A 13,799-nucleotide genomic window follows, 5' to 3' on the forward strand; every position below is an offset into this window, starting at 1 on the left:
GACGCCGCCGCCCCGCACCCGGGCCCGTCCGGCAAAAACACCCGCCACCCCCGCCATCCCCCAACTCCCCCGGTTCGCCCACCACCCCCCTTGATCAGTGGGAATGGGCGTATGTGTGGAGCTAGGGTGCAGTTAAAATGTGGGGGGACACAAGTGGGGGATGGATACCCCAGCCAGAGCTGCAGTCCTCCCCCCCCAGCCCCCACAGGCCCTCAATGTCTAAAGTGGAGTTAAAATAGAGGGGAAGGGAGTCGCGCTGTCCAGCTGTGGGCTGCCGAAGCAGCCGACCCAGGACCTGCACAGCTCCCCCCACCCTCCAATGCCCTATGTGAAAGAGTGGTGTGACATGAATGTATGTCTAAAGTGCAATTAAAATAATACAGAGGGGGGTGAGTGGCTAGTCACCCCCCCCTTCCCTCTGTGTGATGCAGTGTGGTGTTGTGGGTCTGGTGTCTAAAGTGGAATTAAAAGAGATGGCGGGTGACTAGCTGATCACCCCCTAGTACCTATATGGAGTGTGGTGTAGGTGGGTGTGGGCTGTAGGGGGCTGTGGGGGAATAGGTGGTAATGCAGCAGGGCAGCGGGCATCCAGCACGACGCGCCCGGATGCGCGGCGCCAACGCCCACGGGGGCGCTACCCCCCCCGCCGAAGCACCCCCGCCCCAACCCGAGGGGGGTATCCGGAGCCTCATCTGCGAAGGCCTCGCTGACGAGCCGCTCTCACACAAACACCTACACTCACCAGACAGACTGACCTGGGACCTGTACCCTCTATACCCTGCCCCGGTGCCCTCCCCCCAGAGGCCAGCATGCCCAGAGGCTCCCAGAGTGACACCCTAGTCAGTCCCACATGGGAAGGGGCGCCCAGGGGGAGACCGGCCCCCCCGGCACTGACGAGGCCCCCACCCCACTAGCGGGCCCCCCGGAACCCCGCGCTCCACCCCGCACCCACGAGGCCCTAGCCACCCGGCCAGGGCCGGCGCCCCCCGCCCAGGCCACCAGGCCCCCCCCGCGCCCACCGGGTAGACGCCCCCAGCCCCCACACCCCGCCAGCCCAGGGGCGACCCACAACCCCCAGCCCAGGAACCGCAGGCCCCCAGCCCCACGGAGCCACCGGCACCCACACCCCCCAGAGCCCCCCCACCATCCAAGGGACACAAGGAACAGCAAAGCCATGACCCCACACACCCACTAAGTGATGGAGTCAATTATTGGGGACCAGAGAGAGTTGAAATTGGCTAATTGATTCTTGGAGGAAGCAGACATTCGCTCCATACTAATGTGGTCCAACAAGAGACCTTTGTACTGATTAATACTCAGATTGTTTTTTGATTTCCAATTCACAAGAATAGTTTTCTTGGCGATGCACAAGGCGGTGAGAACCATTTGTGTTGCACTACCCTCCAGATCCATATTACTTACATCGCCTAGCAAGCATAATCTCGGGGAGGCCGGAATATTATACCCTAAATACGTAGATAAGTCTTCGCATACCCTCTGCCAAAATAGGTGAACAGCTGTGCATTCCCACATAGCGTGCATATAGTTATCTGGTGTATTATTTGTGCAGTAAGGGCAGGTGTCGGATTCTATGAGGCCCATCTTGAACATCCTTTGTCCTGTGTAGTGTGTTCTATGGAGAGTCTTATATTGTATGAGTTGCAGATTGGGTTTTTTGGTCATTCTAAAAGTATTTAAACATATTTGTGTCCAGATGTTCTGGTCTATATTAATCGATAAATCAATTTCCCATTTTGAGGTTGGAAGAGATATTGAGTCGTTTAAATCTGACAATGATCTATATATTTTTGACATTGTTTTAGGCGCATGGATTTTCAGTAGTTGGGTTACCTTTGTAGGTAATTGTAGATTTAATTCATCATGTCCGTATTTAACCCGCATTATATATTTAAGTTGGTGGTACTCTAGAAACGTGCTTCTCTGAATATTGTACTGTGAAACAAGTTCTTCAAATGAAATAAATTGTCCATTTTGGATAATATGCTCTAGATACCGTATGCCTTTTTCCCTCCATACAGTGAAATTTAACACTTTCTTGTTCAGTAGGATGTCTGGATTGTTCCAGATGGGCGTTCGTTGGCATGGGGTTAGCGAGGATTTGTTTAATTTAAGAAAGTCCCACCAGGCTGTCAGAGATGTTCTAATATTAATACTTAGGAAACATTTATGGTGTTTGATACTAGAGCTGATAAATGGCAAATCGGAGATATCTAAATTATCACAGAACTCCTGTTCTACATTTAACCATAGTCTGTCTAGCGGGCTTGGATTAATCCATTTCAAAACATATTGTAATCTATTGGCAAGAAAGTATTAGTAAAAATTTGGCAAATCTAAACCTCCGCATTGTTTAGTCTTTTGTAAGGTTTTTAAACTAATTCTTGGTGGTTTATCCCGCCATAGAAATTTGGAAATGTGTGAATTTAATGAATTGAACCAGGCAGAAGAGGGTTTATAAGGGATCATTGAGAACAAATAGTTAATTTTGGGTAGAACCATCATTTTAATAGAGGCCACCCTCCCCATGAGGGTGCCAAGAAAACATCCCCCACACCATTACACCACCACCACCAGCCTGCATAGTGGTAACAAGGCATGATGGATCCATGTTCTCATTCTGTTTACGCCAATTTCTGACTCTACCATTTGAATGTCTCAACAGAAATCGAGACTCATCAGACCAGGCAACATTTTTCCAGTCTTCAACTGTCCAATTTTGGTGCGCTCGTGCAAATGTAGCCTCTTTTTCCTATTTGTAGTGGAGATGAGTGGTACCCGGTGGGGTCTTCTGCTGTTGTAGCCCATCCGCCTCAAGGTTGTGCGTGTTGTGGCTTCACAAATGCTTTGCTGCATACCTCGGTTGTAACGAGTGGTTATTTCAGTCAAAGTTGCTCTTCTATCAGCTTGAATCAGTCGGCCCATTCTCCTCTGACCTCTAGCATTTTCGCCCACAGGACTGCCGCATACTGGATGTTTTTCCCTTTGCACACCATTCTTTGTAAACCCTAGAAATGGTTGTGCGTGAAAATCCCAGTAACTGAGCAGATTGTGAAATACTCAGACCGGCCCGTCTGGCACCAGCAACCATGCCACGCTCAAAATTGCTTAAATCACCTTTCTTTCCCATTCTGACATTCAGTTTGGAGTTCAGGAGATTGTCTTGACCAGGACCACACCCCTAAATGCATTGAAGCAACTGCCATGTGATTGGTTGATTAGATAATTGCATTAATGAGAAATTGAACAGGTGTTCCTAATAATCCTTTAGGTGAGTGTAAATTGACAGGGTCGGTTGGAAACCAGAACCAAACAAAAAAAATTTTCATGCCCTAGCAACTGCTCGTTCGACACAAAGTCAAACCAGCGGTACCCAAGGATTCTCCAAAGAGACACTGTACCGAAGGAGTACAGTCTTCATCTCAGCTCACTAGATAGTGTCCATGTCTCGCAGCCATACAGCAAGACAGGGAGCAGCAGGACTCTAAAGACTTGGATCTTCATCCTCTTGCAAAGATATTGGGAACGCTATACACCCCTTTCCAGTGACCTCCTGACCCCCCATGCTCTTCCAATCCATCTGCTGACTTCATAGGAAGAGTTACCAGAGACATGAATGTCACTGCCAAGGTAGGTAAATCACTCGACAAGGTCAACATTCTCCCCACAAAAAGACACACTGCTGATGGCTGTGCCCAAGAAGTATTTAAATGCCTGGATCTTGGTCTTTATGCAGGACACCTGCAATCCTATACACTCAGACTCCTCACTCAGTCTCTCGAGAGCCCTGATCAGAGCCTCCATTGACTCTGCTAAGATGACAAAGTCAAGATCAGTAAATCTTTCTTCACCAATGGACGCCCCACAGCTGCTGGATCCCATGACCCTGCCCAGCACCCAGTCCATACAAGCATTATACAGAGTAGGAGCAAGAACATACCCCTAGTGAACCCCAGAATCAAATGGAAAGAATGCAGAGGTTCTCCCTCCACTCTGCACAGCACTCACAGTACCAGTGTATAGACCGGCCATGATGTCCAGCAACTTGGAGGGGATCCTGCGAAGTCTCAGGATGTCTCGCAGGGCATCAACTGAGTGGAATACTTTTCAAAAATTGACAAAAGCTGCAAAGAACCTCTGCCAATATTCGCACTTGCGCTCAATGAAAACCCTCAGTGCAAGATTACGGTCGATGGTAGACTTCTTAGGCGTAAAACCAGACTGCTCTGGTTGCTGACAGATAAGCAAGTGATCACAGATCCTGTTAAGGATGACCTTAACACTGAAAGCAGTGTTATCCCCCTGTAGTTGCTGCAGTCCAAGCGATCACCCTTCCCTTTCCAGATAGGGACTACAAGTCCCATTTTCCAGTCAATTGGGATGGTGACTGACTCCAAAATGGAATCAAAGATTGCCTGCAATGCCATGAGGACAGCCGTACCACCAGCCTGGAGAAGTTCACCCTGGATACCACAGATCCCTGTCGCCTTCGCTATCCTCAGCTGATTCACCACCTGTGCAATCTCAGTGAGATTATGTGGTTCACAACTGATTGAAGGGTCAGCTTTGAGAACCGTGGTCCCAGAGATGTCCAACATACAAGCTAGAGGGCCAGCTTTAACTCTTTCACTGTCGCCGCCTAGTGGTTCGGACGCATACGTCCAAATTTTCAATAACAAAAAAAAATGACGTTCAATAAAAGAAACAAATGTATCAAATCAACCAAAAACGGCTTGTTACACTACAAAAAACCTTTCAGATAATATCTGTATAAAGTTGCGCAATTTTTGTGCCATGGTTTTTTTGTAACAAGTAAAAATAAAATGACCATGGTAGCCATCTTTAAACGGGTCGAGTGTCAGGAAGTAAAATATAAGTGTTAATAAAATGAAAACTAAGCACTTCAAACTATTTCTTTCATGGCCAATACTTCATAAATAGTCACAGTATTAAGACAAAACACGCATTTTTCCATAAATATGACTGTAATGTTCTCAAATAGCTTGCTCACTCATCGCGGAAAAATGTCAGTCGGCATTCTGTACATTCGTGCAATGTTTTTTATCTTCGGAGTTTTAGAAGAAAACGAATGAATAAAATGACAAAGTTACCCTCGTTTGAAAGCTTGATCTCTTATGTACATAAATCAATCACTGTAATCCTTCATTGTCAAGTATTTTTTCAGATATATGCTCTGCTTCCCTGCTAGCACATTATTTTTTACGCACTGAACCTTTGCCCATGGTTATGTTTCACCATAATAAACTTTTTACATGAACATCAAATTACAGTGTCATTTGCTTCATCCAATAGAGGTGTGTCTAAGGTTTGCAAAATGGTATGGGATGTGCTGATTGGGCATTGTTTTTCGCGCTGGGGACATGAATGCGCAACTTATTCTCTGCAGGTGCAGTATTTGTGGGAGTGTCTCGAGTACGCATTGCGCACGTAGTCTCCGTGAGTTTACCCAGTTATTTTCGGACAACAACTTTTTTGACTGAAGAAAAATGGCTCGGATGACTTTCACTGTTGAGAAAGCACAGAAGATGATTTTGAAGAGTGGTTCGGGGGAGAAAGTGTCGCTTTTATCCATTGATTCGATGGAGGAGGACGCTTTTTTGCGCGGAGAGGATGCAACGCTCGACATAAGTACATTTATTTACAGTTTACATTTTACTCTTTTATTCTATAGATTTTTATAATTCAAACCGCTTTCAGTCTAAATGTATGCATTCACTTACTTATTTACACAAAAAATGTCTCTACATATTCATGCTATATTTACAAACACACACGCACACACACAATTTCTCTCTCTCTAACACAAACACACACACACACACACACACACACTCAGATAGGATAGTGAGTAATATACTGTATGATGTGAAATATACCTGCAGGGCTCCAGGAGCATTTCCAACTTCTGCAGTTTGTCCATTTCAGCTCGAGTTGGCATGGCAAGCTTTGTGTTGTGTGTGGTGAGGACATCCCTCAGTGGCTGTTCATTTCTGCGGACGCTTTTTATCATGTTCAGAGTCAAATTCCATCTGGTTGCAATGTCTTGAATAAGCGTCTCCTTCTTTTGTCCATGTTCAATTTGCTGATGTTCTAATTCTGCAGCACTTGCTGGACTGTGTTTAAAGAGGCCCACAACTTTTCTGCATTAGGCCAGGATGTTGTCAAACGCAATGTTCTTCAGAGAGACTGTGACAGAACGCTGGAGACTGTGCGCAACACAGGGGATGTGTTCAAAAGGCAGATGTCTTGCAGCAGCGATCATATTTCTTGCGCTATCTGTACTAAGTGTGCTGACTTTATTTGAAATGTTCCACTGCTGTGCAACATGGATAAAATGTTGTGCGCACGTTTCAGCAAAATGTCTCTCTTCTATTTTTAGTACAGTAAGAGCATGTGAATGCAGCTCCCACAGTTCATCAATATAATGCACTGTGACACCAAGGTAATTATCGTTACCTAGCGAAGTCCAGTAGTCTCCAGTGAGAGCAACAGTTAGTGCACGTTGTAACGCCGTCGCTTTTGTAGTCCTCTCCATTTCATACAACTCATGTATTCTTCTTGCGACGGTGCGTCTTGAGGGAGGCTCATACGTGCCGTCATTCCTTCCAATCCTAAGAACGTTCCTCAGACCGACATCTTCCACAATACTAATCGGCCTGCAGTTTGTAGCTATCCACTTCGCTATGGCATTTGTTAGCTTGTCTTGCTTTTGTTTATACTTCTCCCACACGCTGCAGTCTGCCGAAGCCTCCCTCCACTTTTTGTTTGGGTGGGTGATTTGCTGGCATCAATGGTGTGTATTGCATTTAAGTGATACTTAAGACTCGAAGTACTCCGATGATAAGAAAATTCACCTTTGCAGTGGTTACAAATAACTTTGGTTCTATCAACTCCACCGTCTGGAAGAGATTTTAAACAAAAATGGCCATGTAAGATTTCAGTACCTTTCTCCATTTTTTTCTTGCAGCGGTTCACGTGAGCGCTGCAGCAGTCTTAGCCCCACCCCAAATGCTCTCATTGATTGAAACGCGTGATGAAGCCCATCCCAAGCAAGTACTGATCAACATCCCTCCCCTCCTGTGACCCATGGTTTGTAGGTGTATTCAGAGCCAGTGTTACGTGCTGTAAGTGTTACGTGCCGTAAGTTCAGCCTACAGGACATCTTGCCCACTCGCCCATTGGTCAACCGCTGCCTCGACTCCGCCTTCTGGACATGGCCCCGCCTCCCTAGCCTTCGGAGCAGTTTCCGGTTCGTCGGCTGAAGAGCCTGCAGCTCCGTCACATCGTCTGCCCGCTGCTTGCTTCTCGCCTGCTAGCGCGCTCTTGATTCGCTTTTCCTTTGGTTTGACTGTTTTGGTTCTTGATTTCCGATTTTCGCCTCATCCCTTATTGTACATTCGCTCTGGTTTTGACTGTCTGCTTGGTTATGAACTTTCGATTGTACTCTGACTTCGCCTCTTTGATCTCCCCTCTGGATACCATCGCTTCGGCTGTGTGTTTGCGTGTTTCACTAGTTGTGTGTAAGGAGTGTCTGCCTTTTTGTTTCTTCGCCAACGTGGGGATTACTGTTTGTTTGGTTAGGGAGGTTAGGCATTGTTTCGTTTCACCTTGTGTTCACTTAGGATTAGCTTAGCTTGGGGTTATATTCGGTAGATGTGTTTTTGTTTGTTTCTTTGGCCTCTATCACTCCTGACGTTCGTTACACCTAGTGTTTGTAAAGTGTCTGTGAAAAACCTCACCTCCCTTTCACTTTGTTAGGCTCCAACCCTAGACTGGAGCGTAACACCAGTGAGCAACGGACTTTCAAAATAATACTACTACTAATATTAAAAATTGCATTAATTCGCGATAAAATAATTGTCTGCATTAATAAAGTACTGCGTTAACGCGATAATAACGCGTTAACTTGCCCAGCACTAATTTTATTATATAATAATAATTACTGTTACTATCATTGTCTAAATGTATTTTTACTGTCTAAATATATGTATTCAGCTAGTCTAAACATGCACGATGCTCTAACAGCAAATGCGAGGCTGAGACTGAAGCGTTATCATTTGTTTCCGCTGAGAGACGTGCCGCTTGACTCATTTCCCCGCATGTTCACTGTTTGACTTCTGAGATTCAGATCGAGTTGTAGGTGTCAGGGTCAGTCCCTGCTGTGGTCCTTCCATGTCCCTTCCCCGTTTGACCAGCAGGTGTTGCTGGTCATCCCGTTCTTTATGTTAGTCTTTGTTCTCCCCTGTTGCCTGTCTGGTCATGTGGCTCAATGTGTTGAGCATGTGGTTGTTTGTGTACCCTTCTGTCCTGTGTTCGAATCCCGCCTCCTCTGTTTTTGTATTTTACTCCCTAGTGTTTCATTTGAGAATTTTTTAGTCCTTGTATCTGATTTTGTAGTTGGTTTTGTTCCTTGTGCCCCTTCTTGTGTCTTTACCTGTTTAGTTCCCTAGTGTTGGTTTATGTTTCCTTGGTTAGTTCTTAATTTCCCTGTTTTTAGTTCCTTTGAGTTTATTAGTTTCACCTGTGCCCTGTTTCCCTGGTCTTTGTTAATTAGTCTCACCTGTCCTGTGTTAGTCTCGTTACCCCTTTAGTATTTTAGTTCCTGCTTCTGTTTAGTTCCTCTGTGGTTCATTGTGTTCTGTATGTGTTGTAATGGTTTTGCTATTTTCAGTGTCAATGTGTATTCAGTTTTTGTTATTTAGTATTGTTTAATTCTCTTCCTTTTTGGTTTTGTAGTTTTTTTTCTGTTTTATTTAATAAACCCTGTTAGTTTGTCTCTGAGCCGCAAGTGGGTCGTCCGCCCTTTTTGTGCCTGCACTATGCCACGCTCCCGTGCCCGAGCCGCCCGTATCATGACAGAATGAACCACCAAAAAGGACGATCCCCAGGTTCCGGGACACCTGCCCCCCCTGACGTTCTGGATGACGTCCAGGCTTGTGTGGAGGAGCTCCGTTCTCTTCAGGCCATCTGGAAACGGCTATCCCAGACTCCAACAGTCCTCCAGTCACCATGGTTGTGCCAAGCCCTTACTGAAGCTGGCAACCAATTGCTCCAGCTCTCTCCTGCATCTCCAAAGGAGGAGGTCTGTAGAATGGAGCGGGTTCTTGGTACCTGGTGGACCTGGCAGGGTCGCCTGAGGAACCTGACTCAGGTTCCAGGGAATAAGCTGCCGCCTCCGCCGGTCTGCCCGAGTTCTGCCCAGGGGAAGCTGCAGCCGCCTCCGCTTCTGCGATGCCCCGGCCGCCCGCGCCCGGGCCACAGGGGGCCGCCCCAGCCTCTGCTCTGTCCCGGCCGCCTGCGCCCGGCCCACAGGGGGCCGCCCCAGCCTCTGCTCTCTCCCGGCCGCCCACGCCCAGCCCACAGGGGGCCGCCCCAGCCTCTGCTCTCTCCCAGCCGCCTGCGCCCGGCCCACAGGGGGCCGCCGCAGCCTCTGCTCTCTCCCAGCCGCCTGCGCCCGGCCCACAGGGGGCCGCCGCCTCTGCTCTCTCCCGGCCGCCCACACCCGGCCCACAGGGGATCATGCCTTTTGACTTTGCCCCTGCATCTCCGCCCAACACTGTCCTGGCCCCAAGCCCCAAATTCCAGACTCCTACCTCCACCCAAGCGGACCTTTCATGGCGCTGGTGGAGGTCCAGCAGAGGGCCAGGCCGGTTCTCTGTCTCCCAAAAGGGGAGACGGGGACACACTAGGCGGTCCAACCGCCCAGACCCAGTCCCTTCCTTGTCGCCCTCAAGTCCCAGTTCCTGTCCCAGTCCTGCGGTCACCTCATCACCCTCCAGTCCTGCACTCCCTTCCTTGTCCCCTTCCAGTTCCCATCCTGTAGTGTCTTCCTCATTGCTCCCCAGTTCCCATCCTACAGACCCCTCCTCGTCATTTCCCAGTCCTGCAGTCCTGTCATCATCGTCCTCCAGTTCCTGTCCCCGTCCTGCAGTCCGTACCTCCTCGCCCTCCAATCAGCCACAAAGCCCACATCCTACCCAACATTTCCCTTTTCTGTTTCCTCACCAGCTGCCCCAAAAAGTCCCATTTCTGCCCTTCCCTTTCAGTTCATCTACCCCATTTCATTCCCAGTCTCATGTCCCTGGTCCTTTCCCTCGCCCTGCTCCTTTTGTTCCTTTCCCTTCTGGTTCCCCTGCACCTTTTTGTTTTCCACCTCATGCCCCAGGTTCTGTTCCTCCGTCTCCATGTCCGTTCCTGCGTCTTTTTGTTCCTGGTCCTCAAGTTCTGCCCCCTGCTGTGTTCCCTCGTCTAGTCGTCTTGTCCCAGCTCCTGATCTCTGCCCTATCTGTTTTTGTTCCCCTCTTGTCCAAGATCTTGGTTCTGTCTGTCCAGTTCCTTAGTTTTCATTAAGTTGTTTCCCTGTCCAGTTCTATGTCTTAGTCCTGTCTGCCCGTTCTCTGTGGCCCTGGCAGTGCCCTTGCGCGCGTCCGGTGTCCGCGCGTTAGGTGGGGGGTACTGTCAGGGTCAGTCCCTGCTGTGGTCCTTCCGTGTCCCTTCCCCGTTTGACCAGCAGGTGTTGCTGGTCATCCCGTTCTTTATGTTAGTTCCATTTGCCCTGGGAACTCGGATTCCGAGTTGGATTCCGAGTTTCGAAGCCGGAAGTGATGATATGCGCACTCCCGTTTCTCGGAGATCCGAGAATGATCTCGGATAATGCAAAGGATCCCCAGTTCAGATTTCAAGATGGCTGCTCAGTGCAAAGATCGTAAGTAGTGCTGTGATATTTTACATTGTTTATGTACTTTAGTCCTGCTTGAGTCAATTTTGTGAGCTGTGTAGTCCATACAGTGTTATTGTAGTCGATAGGTGTGTCTCTACGGTCATGTCATACTTCAAATACCGCATTATGTGTCGTTTATCTCCTGCCGATGCTAAAGAACTTTGTTTGGGGACATTGTAAAACGCTTTAATGTGAATAATGAGCGACAATGGTGGCGGAAAAGAATAATGAAGTATAGAGTCCATATTCCTGAAGTTTTTCACATGTTAAGCTTAATACTACGTTAAGCGTTTCCCCTCCATTGACACCTATTATAAGGAAAACGCTTAACGTAAGATATAGTCCATATTCCTAACATTTCGGTTTTGATTTTTTGTCAGCTGAAAGTCTTTATGACCAGATATGTGTCTGAGTAATTTGGTGATTATTGGTCGCTATTTTGGTACATTAAACCACATTAAGCTTTTTCACATTAAGCGTTTTAGAATGTCCCATTGTTTGGTCCGCGTTGCAAACAAATGACTAGTCGAATTGCAGGATCTGCGACTCGAGCTGAAAAATTCCGATAAGTGTAGATGCGTTAGGGTATGCCTGGCTTTAACCTTTTATCCTTTACTTGTGTGTCTAACAGTGTTTCTAGATAAACTTGGATTTTTTTGAGGATCCTCAGAGGACCATACCCTTCAGTGGTGTGTTATACCAAGATGCATCAGACAAGACCACGTATTACTTGGACGAGGACCTAACACTGGTTGTACGGCTAGTGAAAGCGGGAAACAAAGGTTAGCATTTAGCAGCATTACACCTAAAACATCAAAACAGTACATTGCAATACTGATATTCCTGTAATCATGCTAACATGTTTTTTCATGTGCTTTAGGCAGCAATCAGGAGGCCCAGAGGACCAAGAATGAGGGCTTCACGAAAGACCAGGGGGGTATTCCAGAAAGCAGGTTATGTGACATACCCGGGTAAGTTTAAGGGTAAGTTAGTGGATAACCTGATCTTTCGGTTCCAAAAACAGAGGTTAACTTTCTGGGTATGTATGTAACCATAGCAGCTTACTCTCTGAAGATAACCTGCTACTGAGCAGGTTATGTTCCAGGGTCAGTTTGTTGCAGAAGGTTACTGAGCATGGCGTGCCCTTTTGATGACGATCCTGTGGACATGAAGGCACAAATTATACAAGGTTTTTTTTCGCCGGGAGGGAGTTATAAGACCACGTATTGATATCTTTTCATTTCCTAATGATTATTTGAAAAAACGTTATCAGTTTTCAAAAGAATCATTAATTTACTTAACATCTCTTGAAACCGCATATTGCAAATGTCACAAACTGCGGGTCTGCGCTTAGCACAGAAAACATTCTGTGCATAGCACTTCGGTTTTTTGCGTCAGGGCATTTTTTGTACAATATGGGCGACGCGAGCATGTGGGAAAGGCAACTGTGTGTAGAGCTGTTCGCACAGTATGTCTGGTACTTAACGCTTCTTACACACGTTTCTACAGTTCCCTGTCCATAAAGCTCTGCGTGTTATTAAAGAGGAATTCCACATAGTGGTAGGTTTGTCCTTTGTAGTAAAATCTATGATGCATATTTAATATGTAGTCATACTATTTATATCTATACATGTATTCATCCTGCACACACACACACTTGATACTTCCATATATGACTTTCTATTTCAGGGTTTCCAAATGTAATTTGGAATACATGTAATACATGTATAGTGACAATAATAGGCATTCATTCATTCATTCATAATTGGGCGCATTGATGGCACCTACATTCCTATTAAAGCTCCTTCAATAAATGAGGGAGACTATGTTAATAGGAAATCTATTCATACTATCAATGTGCAGGTAACTTGATTTTGTATCCTTAATTTTTTGCCTTGTTAAAATCATCAAACTCATTACTTTTTTTCACTAACTATTGGTAATCATTACAGGACAGTACAATGCTGGTTACCACTGGTTGCCCTCAGATGGGGTGAGGGGAGGTGGTGGTGGGCCCCCGCCAGTTAGACGGGCTTCAGCCTTTTTTCTATTAGCTACATGACAGAAAGAATATACTAAATCGTGTTTAATAAATAGTTCAGTGATCGTGTAATAAAATATTACCTTTTTGCGGAATGTTTTTGTGTTTCATTTTGACTTGGCTCAAAGTTCTTCTGGCTCCAGAAGGATTACACCTTATTAAATAAGAAACCATATATTCCTAGTCGATACACATTGTTATTTTAACCTAAAGAAATGAATGGCAGGAAAAGTAAATGCTTTCATAGTGATTTAACAGTCAAAAGGATGCGGAAGGGGTACGTGTTTATTTATTTTGCATTATAATAAAAGGGGAGGCGATGTCAAATTTGCAATTTAATACACACGCATTTACTCTGTCCGATATTTTTTGCCAAGCCAACTCTTTCTTTAGCCGATGCAGCCGTATTGCTTTTATTCATTATTGGCTTGAATTCCTCATATGTGTGCATTAAAACGTCCAACTCCGCCTCTGTGAAGTATGCCGCTCTCTTTTTTTCAATTTGATTTTCCATTTTGACTCGTGAAATCGGCGATCAATTGAAAACGTCTTTATGTATGCACGGTGCACGCGCATTAACTCTGGGTAACCAATAGGAGGTTGACAACTTACTGTTCTCAGGTGTTTTGGAACCGCCATACTCATGGTATGCGGGTTTGGGGTATATCAACCCAGAGGTTAAGATTTACCAAATGGTAAGTTAACCAAGCTTTCTGGAATACCCCCTAGACCCTCTACATTATTGAGATGATGAGGGAACATGTTAACGGTGAAGGTGATGGTCCACCAAAGTCCCTGAAGGACCGCCATGCCCGCTTAAATATGGGCAAGAAGAATAAGAGACAGCTGTGGCTAGACATGGCTGCAAAGCTGGCCCGCCACTTTGAACGGACCTTTTGCCCCAACAAGGTGTTCAGAAAATGGAACACTTTGGTGGAGGGCTATAAAAAGGCCAAGGACAATAACAACTGCACTGGGAGAGGACCCACTCGGTTCATG

General features: G+C 46.3%; 1 long non-coding RNA gene and 1 pseudogene across 1 annotated transcript in view; one reads left to right on the forward strand and one right to left on the reverse strand.

Annotated features, from left to right (window-relative positions):
- The window catches only part of LOC111861121 (uncharacterized), an 11,895-nt gene extending 6,627 nt beyond the window's left edge, over nt 1-5,268 (forward strand). Inside the window, exons 2-3 of the long non-coding RNA XR_011982814.1 lie at nt 3,473-3,648; nt 3,755-5,268. This is a non-coding gene — a long non-coding RNA (uncharacterized lncRNA). The remainder of the gene's footprint in view (nt 1-3,472; nt 3,649-3,754) is intronic.
- A 568-nt stretch (nt 5,269-5,836) lies between these two features.
- On the reverse strand, nt 5,837-6,993 carry LOC140578479 (E3 SUMO-protein ligase ZBED1-like; annotated as a pseudogene).
- Nucleotides 6,994-13,799: the final 6,806 nt, after the last annotated feature.

The sequence above is a fragment of the Paramormyrops kingsleyae genome, chromosome 15 (genome assembly GCF_048594095.1).
Source record: "Paramormyrops kingsleyae isolate MSU_618 chromosome 15, PKINGS_0.4, whole genome shotgun sequence".
Taxonomy (NCBI): domain Eukaryota; kingdom Metazoa; phylum Chordata; class Actinopteri; order Osteoglossiformes; family Mormyridae; genus Paramormyrops; species Paramormyrops kingsleyae.